This window comes from Alnus glutinosa, chromosome 1 (genome assembly GCF_958979055.1).
Source record: "Alnus glutinosa chromosome 1, dhAlnGlut1.1, whole genome shotgun sequence".
NCBI lineage: Eukaryota > Viridiplantae > Streptophyta > Magnoliopsida > Fagales > Betulaceae > Alnus > Alnus glutinosa.
This window is the reverse complement of record NC_084886.1, coordinates 37,941,233-37,954,258: the sequence shown is the minus strand read 5'-3', so window position 1 is coordinate 37,954,258 and position 13,026 is coordinate 37,941,233.

The window sequence follows — 13,026 nt, the reverse complement described above, 5'->3', positions numbered from 1 at the left end:
CATCATAAACCAGAATCATCATAAGGTTCAACTCTATCATGAACCTTTGGGAGACGTTGCGCCCAATATTAATAGGTTGATTATTAACAATATGCAATAATCAGTCACACGCATCCAATTAAAATAAAACATAAACACGACATTATTGAAATCCAGTGCTACCCTCAGTAAGTACAAAAATACTTACAGTCCTTTTTGTGCTGTCTCAATTCATCATCTGCATCAAACACATATACATGTGCATACAAGGTCAATATCATTACTTTCTAGAAACTCATGCCTCAACATGAATTCTATTTTTATACATAGACACATACATAGAAGCGATCATCTATTAATTGGAAAATCACTTACATTTATGAACACTCAACATGGTTAAAACTTAATATTTACTTAATCAATTAGCAAATCAATACTTTGGAATAACATCTAATCTAGGTCTCAAGTAATCACTCGAGTACAATCTAAAATTCTTAATATCATTCTCTATAGCATAGAGAAATCAACCAACAAGAAACCTATGTATTTTTCTAACAAAACCTAATCACTTTTAGGGAACATCAATCCAATTACCAAACAATTAACAAAACATATTAACAATTATTTCAACCAATATATTTGAGAAATCATAATAATACAGCATGCTCAATTTCCATAATACTCAACTTCTAAAACAATGCATTACATGATTAAACTCATGAAATCGTTCTTTAATTCTAGAGTTTTATAATTAATCAAGCCCTTAGTTTAAACAACATCACTCATTAATTATCAATAATCAAACATAATCAATACTTTAGAGTATATATATATTTTTCAAAATATAATATACATAAATAAGTTATAATTAGAATATTCAATTCTATAATTATTAAAGTTATATTCTAATATACTAGTTACTTGATTTTATGAAAATATATACTTTTAGGCTAATTAAAAACTTAGAAACTCACATTAAGGATTTCCACTCGAAAATCCAGCGAAACGGTGAGTTTGGTCACCGGGGAAAATAGCCGAAAAGTCGCCGGAAAAGTGGCCGGAAAGTCGCCGGAGAAACTGCCGGCGGCGGGTCGCCGGCGGGTCGGGGTTCCGGGTTCGGGTCAAGCTCAGTGGGTCTGGGTTACTGCTGGGTTTAATGGCTTCGGTCTGGGCTTTGGGCTTGTGGGTTGCTGGTTTAGAACTAGTTTGTGGGGCTTATGGGTTTTGGGCTGCTGGATCTGGGTTGATGGGCTTGCGGGTCTGGGCTGAAATCGGTTTGTGGATTGCTGTTGGGTTGGGCTTGCAGGTCAGATTAGATTGGGTTGGATAAATCTGTAGGTTCTTCTGGCCTACTGGAAACATGGCCCAAATCAGGTCTTCTTGGTGTCCACTGGCGTCTCGCATTTGGGGAATTGGCTAGAATCCGGTTCTGGGTTTGGTCACGCTTCGGTTGTTCGGAAGGAATGAGATGCTTGGAAATCCGGGTTGCTGGGTTCGCCGGTCACAGCCAGAACCCGTCGGAGTTGCCCCTGGGTCGACGCCGGGTCGGCTGGGTCACGCACGGGTTCGTCGAGTCTCGGTGGTTCCGAGTTCGTGGGGTCTCGGGCCTTGATGGGTTTGTTTTTACTGAATTTGTTTATGGTTCTCTGATTGTCTTGGTGGGTTTCGGTCTAAGAGAAGAAGAAGAAGGAACAGGAAAGGAGAATAAAAGAAAGGAAGAAATAAGCTAAGGAAAGGAAGAGGAAACCGGTTCTGTTGGTCTCTCTCTCTGTCAGCCTTAAAAAGAGAAGTAAGAAGGATTAAAGAAAGAAGGAATAAGGAGAGAAGGAATAAAGAATTAAAAGTAGAAAGAAGGTGATGAGAGAGAGAAACATAAAATAATGAAAACAAAGCATTCCATATTCGTATCTCTCCCACTAGGTTAGTGTTCTAGCATGATAGACGGACAACAGAAAAAGGAATGATATAAAAATAAAATAAACAAAACAAGCTTGTCAAGTTATCATTTTGATGCCTTTCGGCCAAATCGGCCACTGCATAAATATATGCATTATTATGCTTGAAGTGCCGACTGTCTGTCGAGGGAATAAAAGAAGAATAAAAAGAAAGGAAAAAGAAGACGTCGAGTGGATTGAGTTGGTGAAGGTACTTCAGCGATTAGTATAAATAGGAATGGAAGGTTTTAATAAACCAAGTGGGAAAGCAAAATAATGTGCGACTGCTTAAACGATTTAAAAATAGGTTTAAATGGAATAAAACGGCTAATCAATTTTAACAGACTGTGTTATAAAAACTGGGTCTTTATCAATTTAATAATTCACTAGAGTGTATTTTAAATTCGTTTTGAGTTTATAAATATATTTTATTATGAATAATAATGCTTTTATTATTATTACAATAAATAATAAATTGTCAAAATCATATTTGCGTAATTATGAAAATAGGATAATTAATCTAATGATTAATTATCTGTCTATTTTATTAACTCAGAAATAATCAGTTTTATTAAAACACAGCTTTTCAAATCAATTGAAAATATTTATAAAACAACTAAAATAATTATTTTTATTCTTTAACGTATTTTAAAATATGTTTTAAAATCCGAGGCGTTACAGTGCCCACCCTTTGCTTCAGTAAATATTTTAGAGCCTGCTGGTCTGTGCGCACTATAAAGGTCTGCCCCAAGATGTAGTGCCTTCACTTTTATTATTGTCATAACCAAGGCTAATAGCTCATTTTCATAGGTAGATAAAAGCAGACTTTTGCCCTTTAATCCTTGACTTAGGTAAGCTAAAAGTTTCCCCTCCTATATCAATACAACCCCTATTTCTCCTCCCGATGCATCACATTCAATCATAAATTTCTTGGTGAAGTCGGGTAGACCTAAGACAGGTGGTGTGGACATCATATCCTTAAGATTTTTAAAAGCTTCCTCAACCCGATCATTCCACCCAAAGGAGTTTTTCTTGAAAAATGGCTATCAATGGGGATGCAATTCCCCCATAGCCTTTGACAAACATTCGATAATACCCGGTTAGTCCTAAAAATCCCTTTAAAGCCTTTGGAGTCCCAGGATTTGGCCAATTAATCATGGCTTCAATTTTAGCAAGATCAGCCTTAATTCCCTCTTTTGAAATCAAATGACTCAAATAATCTACCTCCAAACTTCCAAATGAGCATTTTGAGGCTTTAGTATACAACTAATTTTGTTTTAAGGCATCTAGGACAACTTTTAAATGCTTAAGATGGTCTTTAATATTTATGTTGTACACTAGGATATCATCAAAGAAAACCAACACAAACTTTCTTAAGTAGGGTCTAAACACCCCATTCATCAACCATTGAAAGGTAAATGGTGCATTTGTGAGTTTGAAGGGCATTACTAAGAATTCATAGTGCCCTTCATGTGTCCGAAAGGCAGTTTTGGGCACATCCTCAAGTCTCATCCTAATTTGGTGATACTCGGATCTAAGATCTAACTTATCAATATAACATCCCCATGTAGCTGCAATTAATTTATATTTGGAATAAGGTATTTATCTTTGATGGTATCCCGATTGAGTGCTTTATAGTCCACACACATAGGGTTGGCAATTTTTGACACGACCCACGAACTCGGCACGAACACGACACGAAAAAATAGGGTTTGGGTTTAGCATTATCGGGTTCGGGTCATAATCGAGTCAACCCGATTATGACCTGTTTATAATCGTGTTTGACACGGTTCATTGAAGAAAAAAAAAAATTTAGCGTCAAGTGAAGAATGGGCTACACAGAACCGGTCCTGGACTCCTAGTGGTTCTCGAAGATTCTAGGGTTTTGAGGACGGTTTTGCCATCGTTGGATGGGAATCAGAGGTTCTGGGAATCCTGGGACGAATTGCGCATCGAGTCGCAGTGCGTCAACACGTATACGCCTCAGGTGAAGAAGCCGGAGCTGCCGGCCCTGTACTTGGGGTTTCTGGTGGGAGTGGCGAGTGTGCCGGAGTTCATGTTGGGGCTGATGAGGCTGAAGGAGTCGAAGAGAGCAATGGCCATAAGGGTTAGGGAGGAGCTGAAGAGGAAAAAGAAGAAGGACCTGGAGAGGATGAGGACGGAGAGAGAGATTCGTGTCTGAAACTCTAAAATTTGAATCTTGGATTCTTGATGGTAACAGCGACGAAGACGCCAGCGACAAAGACGGAAGACCCAACACTTGATGGTAACAACGAGTCAGCGATGAAAGATGGAAGACCCAGCGCTTGATGGTAACAGCGAGTCGGCAACGAAGACGGAAGACCCAGCAGCTGAAAGCCTGAAATTGCTGAATCAGTGAATCGTGTTACCTGGGTCGTGTTCGGGTAACACGGATGGCATGCGGGTCATGTTCGGGTTCCACAGTTCAACCCGACTAGTAATCGGGTCGGGTTCGTGTTGAACCCTATTGTGTAATCGGGTCAGTCGGGTCGACACGAACCCGACCCACCGACCCGAATTGCCAAGCCTACACACACATCCTCCAGCTCCCATCTGCCTTTCTCATTAGTAACACAGGTTATGAGTAAGGACTTTGGCTTGGTCGAATGACTTCGAAATTCTGCATCTCCCGGACTAGCTTATCAATCTCTTATTTCTGGTAGTAGAGATAGCGATAGGGTCTTACACAAGTAGGTTTCGCTTCATCTTGTAGAACGATCTTGTGATCATGGCTCTGCGATGGAGGTATGCCTTCCGGTTCTTTGAAAATCCCGGCATATTCCTTTAAGAGCTCATGGATAGTAGGGTGCAGTATAGTCTTGGGATGATTCGGATTGGCCTCCATTAGTTGTACCCAAACTCCCTTGCAATCAACTCCTATTGCCTTTGGAATTGTATCTCTTGCGTTGAGCAAGTCAGGAGTAGGTGTCAGCTTGTGCAATGTTACTTCTTGGTTGTGATAAGTAAATTTCATGGTGAGATCCACAAAATCCCATAAAATAGGACTAAGGAACCTCAACCAATCCACTCCTAAAACCACATCACATCCCTTTAGAGTTAAGAGATAAATAGTAGGATTGAATGGGCAACCTTGTAGAATAATTGAAACTGCCTTACAATGACCTTGGCAAGAAAGGGTAGCACCGTTCGCTACCATTATTGTTAGTTGTCCCTTCCTATTGGCTAGTAGATGAGCATTTCTTGCTACATTTGGATCCACAAAATTGTGTGTGCTTCCTATGTCAATTAGAACTACCACTTCTTGAGACCCGATTTTGTCCATCAATCGCAAGGTACGACGAGTTGGAGCCCCTGTTAGTGCATGCAGAGATATGCCAAGGAGTTCACCCTCAGTTTCTCCTTGTATCAGCTCCCGTTGAATTCCCAGCAACCCTTCCTCCAACATTTCTCCTTTCTCTTCCTATTCCATTCCTTCAAGTAGGTATAATTTGGGTTTGTTACACCTATGCCCTAGTTGATATTTGTCATCACAATAATAGCAAAGTCTCTTCTCTCTTCTTTCCTACATTTGGCTAGGGGAGATCCTCCTAATAGGCAAATTTGGCTTTCGGTTAGCATTGTTGGGATATGAGAAGCTAGTGTTTCGATTTGGAAAGGGGTTGCTTATTGGATTGCGGCTGGCAAAAGGTTTATAAGTATGAGGTGGGGCAGGGAGACTAGGGTAGGCTGAGTTGGTAGGCCAATTTTGGAATTTGGACCTTAGTTCCTTCGAAATACCTCTTGTTCTTGCAACCTAACCAACTCAAATACAGTTGGTAGGGCTGTTAGTTTAAGCATAGTTACCATAATTCTCACCTCCTCTTTAAGCCCACTAATAAAGTTACTTACCCGGAATTCCTCTGTTAGCCTTGGTATTCGATTAGATAACACATCATATTGGGATTGATACCCATCCACTGTCGAAGTTTGTTGCAGCTTCGTGAAGGCTTCCACTGGGTCATCATAGGCTGAAGGAGCAAACTTAATTTTGAGAGCTACCACAAACTCTTCCTAGCTCTTTATTGATCCGATTCCATCAACCAATTATACCATTGCAGTGCCTTCCCCTCCATATGGAAGTAAGTGATATGAACTCTTTGGTTATCTGGAATTTGGCCAAAAGACAAAAATTGTTAAGCCTTGAGGACCCAATTTGTTGGGTCGGTTCCATCGAACTTAAGGAAATCTAAGTTGACAGATCTTGCATTAATGCCTCCTCCTTCCGTAGCCGATGGGATGAAGGTACTGTTCTCTCCAATTGTTTCTCCATGCACAAGAGTTTTGTTAAAATGAACATAATCAGGAGCTATTATTTTCAATGTGTCTAGGATTGTGCGAAGACTCTCTTCGGTGTTGATTTGGAACTCCTTACTTCCTGCCTGATGTTTGTTGAAGGCATTCTTAATGCTTGTTGACTGCTGAGACACCTTTTGATTTTTTGCCTTGCATTCATCTCGTAGCTTTGTTAGTGTTTCAGCTAGTTGAGAAACGCGTGTGCCCTCTGCCATGGTCGCAAGAACCTGACTCTGATACCACTTATTATGAGCCTGGATATTTTGTAAGTAACTTAAGAGTAAAATAGTTCTTCAAGAGGCTATCCCTCCACACACAAGCACACAACTTTATGTTTATACTTCAAATTGATGATCTCTTCATTAATCAGCTACTGTATTTAAATACATGAATAGAAACTACCTTCGCTACATTTAAGTAACTGCCATTAGTGGTTTCTACCCACTAACCCATTACCCCTTAGTTTCCTTAAATGTAGCCCACAACTAACACTTACTAACCCATTACTTAACTAGGTGTCCAGGCCACTACCCTATTCCAGAACACTCTGGAATGAGGATTAATGGTCCCCACCATTTTAGGGAAAGTACAGCTTAAAACAATTGGCTTGTTTGATAAGTTACAGAACAGAACAGCATAATGCTGTTACTGTTCATGTACTTTTTTTCCTTCATTTTTTTATATTTTTTACCACCAATCAACATTAAAACATTCTCACTTTTTTCACTTTTTATATCACATCAATAATTTTTTATTAGGGATAACTACACTTCACCCCCTGATTTATCCACGGTGTGGCGATTTACCCCCCAATGTACGAAAATTGGTACATGACCCCCCCGAACTTGCCAGCGTGTGGCAAGTTATACCTTCCGTCCACTCACCCATCAATTTGGATGGAAATTTGGTCACGTGCAAGTCACGTGAAGTTTTAAGCAAAAATCATTCCCAAAATACCCCTGTCCCCATCAACCTTTATATTCGGTTCAAACCCACCAAATACCCGGTTCAAACCTCCTGCGCAGCATGCATCTTCCTTCTTGGTAGAACGTCTGCTTCTTGAGGGATGGGCAGTGGGCTGAAGTGAATCGGTAGAAAGAAAAGGAAACAAAAAAAAAAAATCATTCGTCTTGTTCCTGCTCGAGATGTGTCAAGCCCACTGGCAAATTTGTATGCAAATAGCATCGTGCCGTCGCCAACTACTCGCCCACGTCGACCCAACTCTTCCTGCTTCCCTTCCAAAAACCGAGCTATGAATCCTTGGTCCGTCAATCTCCATGGGCAGTCTAATAACTATCGGTGGAATAAAAAACCAGATCAGGTCCGTGGAGTTGAAGAAGCTGTACTTACCTTATTTTCTCTAGTTGCTTTGATTCTTCGTCAGAGAAAGCTACAGATTCTACTGGTTATTCACGAACTCATAAGGGATGTTGGTCCTAATGTGCTAGTACTCTCTAGTCTTGCAATGCTACTTTGCAAGTGCTGATGTTACAGCGATACTCTCAATCATATTTCCCTGAAGCCAATTCTCTAGAGGACTATCAACACATGGTTTTGGCTGAAACGCGAAGTTCATATTAAAGAACACTCATATATATACATATATATATATATATATATATATATATATAAGTTCCCTGCAGGGCATTCTATCCATGTTTTCCACGTCCTCTGTTTGACATTCACAAAACAGAGCATGATAACACCCAAAGTAGAGTTCAAAACAACCAAAAGCAGAGTAATAAATTGAGGATCTAGGAGTAGGCTCCATGCATTTCATCGTCAAAAGCACTTACAACCCTTTCATATCGTTACCAACAACATGAAATCGCTGAAATCGACAAAAAAACTAGAAAATATCACGTACTTATAGTCAAATAAGTACGTGATATAGTCAAATAAGTACGTGATATTTTGACGTACTTATAATATCCTTAACTGAGGCGCCCAACCCGTCCAAACAGCCCTGCGACCTCTGGTTCGCTCCTCAAATCCTTCCGGTAGCTCAACCGAGCCACGCCTGAGATCACGCCAAATCAGAATAATTTCACATGAAGTTGATATTTGTTGACTTTATGTGAGGAAGAAGAAGCTAGGTTGATGATGTTGAGTTGGAGCTCTGTTGCAGCAATGAAAAACAGAGTCGAACAGAGACTCTTGTTTTGTATGTTTTGTTGTTTGCATGGTTACAATGTTTTCAAGACATGATGGTGGCGAGATGTGCTACGTGAATCCACGTTCTATCAACCCAGGCACTTAACTGGGAAGAAAACATAAAGATTTATAATTATAAAAACTGCACGTAACTGGCCAATTCTTCCTCTTGATTGTTAATTTGTTTTACTGATTAACAATTGCACGTAATTGCAGATTACCCACACATGCACGTAACCATGGCATCAGCTTCTAGTCCGTCCAGCAAAGGTGAAAACCTGCACATGACAGACTGCATATGTTTATTAACAACTCCTTGGCTTTTCACCTCCATTAATAGCAAAGGTAAAAACCTGCACAATCGAAGTCCTTGGCTTTTCACCTCCATTAACAACTCCAAGGCACAGCACATCCTCGCTAACCTGAACCATCGAGTTGGCACCGAATATGCTTCAATAAACACTCTTGTTCTGCAAAACAAGATAGATGGTCGGCACAGACACCCCAAGACGTGTGTTAAACATGTTGTCGGAGCTGAAACAGACGTCCAATGGCGCCAAGAAGCCACCCTCGTGATGTTCCTGGCGGCAGCCTCAGCGATAAAAGCCTCAGTCAATGCGTTGTAGATAGATTTCTCCACAACGGTGTAGGGGTTGACAGTGCTAATCTTAGTCCCGCCAAAATCTTCCTTGCCGGCAAAATCTTCCTCTCGCTCGTGAATTTGCTATGCGTCGCGTGCTGTAGCAACGTCGGTGACGGGACTGAGGACCAGCTCGGGTTGCTGCTGATGCTCACGTGCTTTCAGAAGGCTGCTTTCAGAAGACTGAAATAAACGAGGGTATTTTTGGAAGGTAAAATGCATTAAAAGGTCACGTGCCATGCACATGACACACTTTTCGTCCAAACAGACATGCAACTGGACGGAAGGTCGATTTTGTTACACGCTGGCAAGTTCGGGGGGGTCATGTACCAATTTTCGTACATTGGGGGGTAAATCGCCACACCGTGGATAAATCAGGGGGGGTGAAGTGTAGTTATCCCTTTTTATTACTATTCAAATAAAAAAATTCACTACAATACAAAACCTTTTCACTTTTTTATACAAATTCTTTTTATTTTATATCACATGATCACTTTTTACTAATTCCAAAATTAACAACCCACTACTTTGTTCTGTTATGTTCTGTACATGTCTTTGTCAAACAAGCCCAATAAACCAATATGCCTTCCAGCTGGTGCCCCCTTCTCGGTAATTGGACGTCTCTATATCATTGCATGGTAAGCCACGTGAACAAGATTCACAAGTCTTCTTGAGCCCTGGTTTCAAGGTCTCTTGTCCTGTTAATCACTTTGCTTCACATCCACCTCTTTAGCACATCTTCTTATTTTAATCACTCTGGCAGCCACCCCCCAAACACCCATTTTTTTTTTCTTTTTTTAAAAATAATAAAAAAAATTAGGTTTTTTTTTTCTTAAAAAAAGAAAATTTATTTATTTATTTTAATTTAAAAATGACACGTGGCAGGAGTATTATAGGCATATTTCAACAAAATTAACTCTTTTTGAAACGTTTTGGTAGTTTGAGGGGTCAGAGTCCAGGCATTAGTAGTTCGTGAGGCAACTTGCAAAACGGCTGGTAGTTTGGGGGGCTAAATTGTAATTTTTTCTTCTTTTTATCTCTTCTCTTTTTGTCTTCATCTAACGCACGCCTATACCCCTTTCTCCTCTCCTTCCTTTTTATCGATTCCCCTTTTCTTTTCCCCCACACTCTTTTTTCCCCTTTGTTTATTTCTTTCCTTCCTTCCACTTTCTTCTCAAAATCCTTTATCCCCTTGTTGCTACATCAACGTAGCTGATAATCTCTCCCATTTGCCCTCTTCTTCCCTTTCTTGTTCTTTCTTTCCTTCTCTCCTACTCTTTTATGAGTTGTGTGTGTGTGTGTGTGTGTGTGTGTGTGTGTGTGTGTGTGTGTGTGAGAGAGAGAGAGAGAGAGAGAGAGAGAGAGAGAGAGAGAGAGAGAGAGAGAGAGAGAGAGAGAGAGAGAGAGAGAGAGAAAATCAAAGGTAAAATCTTCTCAAAATTTATAGTGGTCTCAATTATTTGTCTTGAGTTGATTCGATTGAAATTTTGGCTTGTGGATTTTTATGGTGATTGATTTGGGTTTTTTTAGGGAGCATTGATTTGTGATTGTATTGAAGTTAATTGAGTTCGTCTATACAGTGGAAACTAGTAGTCCTAGCGTCTGCCCAGTCTGACGTGGTGTGGCTGACAAGGCCACGCCACACTATAAAAAAATAAAATAAATAAACGAAACACGTTTGATTCCTAGATTTCAGATTTCTCCCCATTTCATTTTCACCTAAAAAAAATCGAAATCCCCAAATCTCTCCCTCAGTCTTCATCTTCCCTCTCCCACCCCCCTTCACCAACCGCCGCCCACCGCCAACCATGAGCAGCAACACCAACCCAACCGCCAAGCACTGGTGACAAAACAAAACAATTCCATCTCCAGAGACCATGAAAACGCGTTTGATATAGCCATAGATTTCCCCCAAATTTCCAAATCTCCAAAATCCTTCCATCCATCTCCACCATATTTGACCCCCCACCATCAAACATGAGCACCGCCGAGCACTAGCGTACCACCGACCACTGGTTACACAGCAACTCCATCACCGGTTTAATTGGTCAAATGATCATGGTGTTTTGAGATGGATTTCAGTGAAGCTTTGTGTGTTTGGTTTTAGTTGTGATGGCTATTCAAGAATGAATATTTTTACTTTTTTTTGTTTGTTGTTAGCCGAAATTAATGATTGGGTTGTTGTATGTTTTGGGTTCAATTTTTGTAGTTTGCTGGGTTTTGATTATCTCTCATTGGTTTGTAACCATGTGATTTTTTCTACTTTCATTCTTTTTCTCAGCAGCCAAACGTAGGTATGGTTTTTATTTAAAAAATAAAAAACAAACAATATTATAGTGTCGGCTGGAAGTTGTTGCAAATAATGTTTTTTTTTTTTTAATTTTTTTTTAAAGGCATTATCGGTGAGATTTTATTGCTGCTAATAGTCTCTTATTAGCGTCGACTATTGAATCGACGCTAATGATAGATCATTAGCGTCGAATATTATAAGTGATAACATTTGTCGTCATTGTTGGGTCATCATTAGCGTCGGTATTCAAATGTCGCCACTAATAATTATTAGCGTCCCCTTCATTAGCAACAACAGGTAATCGATATTGATCCATAGCTGCGAGAAAAACACTTTTAGCGGCAACAATAACCTCATTTTTTTTTTTTTTTATTTTTTTTTTTATTTTTTTTGTAGTTTATATGCGATAATGACAAATGAATGGTGAAGAGTGACCATCAGTGGACAAGCCAGACTACCAAAATCACTATCGACAAACTCAGCTCAAAAGTCAGATGTGCGCCGAAACTTTCACACGATCAGACCAAAAGTGTGTGACTCATCCTCAACAAAGCATTCCATCATCATGACATGCTTAGGAGAAGTGGTTTCTTCCTTGGTCCAATATTACTATTTAATTATAAACTATGTATGTTTTATTTGTCTTGTATATATTTGATTTAAGTGCTTTTTTATTTTTTTATTTTAACAGGATGACTTTGTTTATAGGAAAAAGTTGAGGACGGGAGAGTAATGGCTTTGTTATAATTTTTGAGTTTTATTTAATGCCCACAAAACCGACTTTCTAAACATTTTTATATTGTGAAACTTGAAGTATTAAATATTGTATTGCAAATTGAGGTTTAATAGTGAATATTCTGGTATGAATTTGAGCATATTACCAAAGTAATGCCCACACGATGAACAATAAATATTATTCTAAGGTTGGGTCCCTTTCTTTTTTATTTTTGAAATAAAATGTTGGGTCCCTTTCAAAAGTGAAAACTTTTGGGGTTTAAGCCATAATGAATTTGTTTGTGATGAAAATTATGTCCTGATTTGTCTACACAGTTTAATAAAACTTGATTAGACCCCACGTGCTCAGAGTTGATCCTATCCAATGTCTTCTAACAAGTAAGAAAACTTCCTCTAAAGAAACCAAAAAAAAAAAGGGTAAGAAAAACGTCCAATTAAGGCTTGTATTTTTCACCAACATCCCACTTAATTTCTTTCCATAATTAAAGAGATTTTAGTATCAGTATGTTTTAGATTTTTAAAAAGAGAAATGCTGGAGCTCATTCTAGTGTCTTTTTGTGGTCTTTCTATGTTGATATGACATCATGTATTTTTTAATAAAAACATGATAGAGAAATTGAGTTTTAGTTTTCTTTATTTATTAAAAATAGGGTGTCATATCAGTATAGAAGAATCTTAAAAGGATGCTAGAAGGGGTTCTAACATTTATCTTTTTAAAATAACGACAGAATTTTTCTCCAAATTCATATAATTTAATCTCTTAAAGTGCCAGGTGTCACACATGCTTTTTTAACGAGACTAGTTATTTATCCAACTCGTGTCAACTCCCATACATTTTTTCAAATGAGTTATAAAATATTTCAAATGAAATTGAAAAAAATTAAAAGATAGATACATTTAATTGACACTTTTTAAAGTTTGGATTCATTATTTCAAAAGTGATGAAAGATTAAGAGTTATAAGTGAAGTTATTCATTTTT